Source organism: Desmodus rotundus, unplaced genomic scaffold, assembly GCF_022682495.2.
Source record: "Desmodus rotundus isolate HL8 unplaced genomic scaffold, HLdesRot8A.1 manual_scaffold_16, whole genome shotgun sequence".
NCBI classification, from domain to species: domain Eukaryota; kingdom Metazoa; phylum Chordata; class Mammalia; order Chiroptera; family Phyllostomidae; genus Desmodus; species Desmodus rotundus.
In genome coordinates, this window is record NW_026527214.1 from 2,072,641 (window position 1) to 2,074,799 (window position 2,159).

Here is a 2,159-nt window from a genome sequence, read left to right on the forward strand (position 1 = left end):
GTGCTCAGAATCGGCACCACAAGATTCTAGATCCTGACACACCGCATTCTAGAATGCAGTAACCAAGGCAACCGTATCCTTGGAACCCGTATCCTAGGAAACCGCTTATCTCATGAGGCCGTTGTGCTCAGAACCCGCACCTCAAGATTCTAGATCCTGACACACCGCATTCTCGAATGCAGTAACCAAGGCAACCGTATCCTTGGAAACCGTATCTTAGGAAATCGCTTATCTCAGGAGGCCGTTGTGCTCAGAACCCGCACCACAAGATTCTAGATCCTGACACACCGCATTCTCGAATGCAGTAACCAAGGCAACCGTATCCTTGGAAACCGTATCCTTGGAAACCGCTTATCTCAGGAGGCCATTGTGCTCAGAACCCGCACCACAAGATTCTAGATCCTGACACACCACATTCTAGAATGCAGTAACCAAGGCACCGTATCCTTGGAAACCGTATCCTAGGAAGCGGCTTACTCTGGAGGCCATTGTGCTCAGAACCCGCAACACAAGATTCTAGATCCTGACACACCGCATTCTAGAATGCAGTATCCAAGGCAACCGTATCCTTGGAAACCGTATCCTAGGAAACCGCTTATCTCAGGAGGCCATTGTGCTCAGAACCCGCACCACAAGATTCTAGATCCTGACACACCGCATTCCAGAATGCAGTAACGAAGGCAACCGTATCCTTGGAATCCGTATCCTAGGAAACCGCTTATCTCAGGAGGCCATTTTGCTCAGAACCCGCACCACAAGATTCTAGATCCTGACACACCGCATTCTAGAATGCAGTAACCAAGGCACCGTATCCTTGGAAACCGTATCCTAGGAAACCGCTTATCTCAGGAGGCCGTTGTGCTCAGAACCGGCACCACAAGATTCTAGATCCGGACACACCGCATTCTAGAATGCAGTAACCAAGGCAACCGTATCCTTGGAAACCGTATCCTAGGAAACCGCTTATCTCAGGAGGCCGTTGTGCTCAGAACCCGCACCACAAGATTCTAGATCCTGACACACAGCATTCTAGAATGCAGTAACCAAGGCAACCGTATCCTTGGAAACCGTATCCTAGGATACCGCTTATCTCAGGAGGCCATTGTGCTCAGAACCCGCACCACAAGATTCTAGATCCTGACACACAGCATTCTAGAAGGCAGTATCCAAGGCAACCGTATCCTTGGAAACCGTATCCTAGGAAACCGCTTATCTCAGGAAGCCGTTGTGCTCAGAACCCGCAACACAAGATTCTAGATCCTGACACACCGCATTCCAGAATGCAGTATCCAAGGCAACCGTATCCTTGGAAACCGTATCCAAGGAAACCGCTTATCTCAGGAGGCCGTTGTGCTCAGAACCCGCACCACAAGATTCTAGATCCTGACACACCGCATTCTAGAATGCAGTAACAAAGGCACCGTATCCTTGGAAACCGTATCCTAGGAAACGGCTTACTCTGGAGGCCATTGTGCTCAGAACCCGCAACACAAGATTCGAGATCCTGACACACCGCATTCTAGAATGCAGTATCCAAGGCAACCGTATACTTGGAAACCGTATCCTAGGAAACCGCTTATCTCAGGAGGCCGTTGTGCTCAGAACACGCAACACAAGATTCTAGATCCTGACACACCGCATTCCAGAATGCAGTATCCAAGGCAACGGTATCCTTGGAAACCGTATCCTAGGAAACCGCTTATCTCAGGAGGCCGTTGTGCTCAGAACCCGCACCACAAGATTCTAGATCCTGACACACCGCATTCTAGAATGCAGTAACCAAGGCAACCGTATCCTTGGAAACCGTATCCTAGGAAACCGCTTATCTCAGGCGGCCGATGTGCTCAGAACCCGCACCACAAGATTCTAGATCCTGACACACCGCATTCTAGAATGCAGTAACCAAGGCAACCGTATCCTTGGAAACCGTATCCTAGGAAACCGCTTATCTCAGGAGGCCGTTGTGCTCAGAACCCGCACCACAAGATTCTAGATCCTGACACACCGCATTCTAGAATGCAGTATCCAAGGCATCCGTATCCTTGGAAACCGTATCGAGGGAACCGCTTACCTCAGGAGGCCATTGTGCTCAGAACCCGCACCACAAGATTCTAGATCCTGACACACCGCATTCTAGAATGCAGTAACCAAGGCACCGT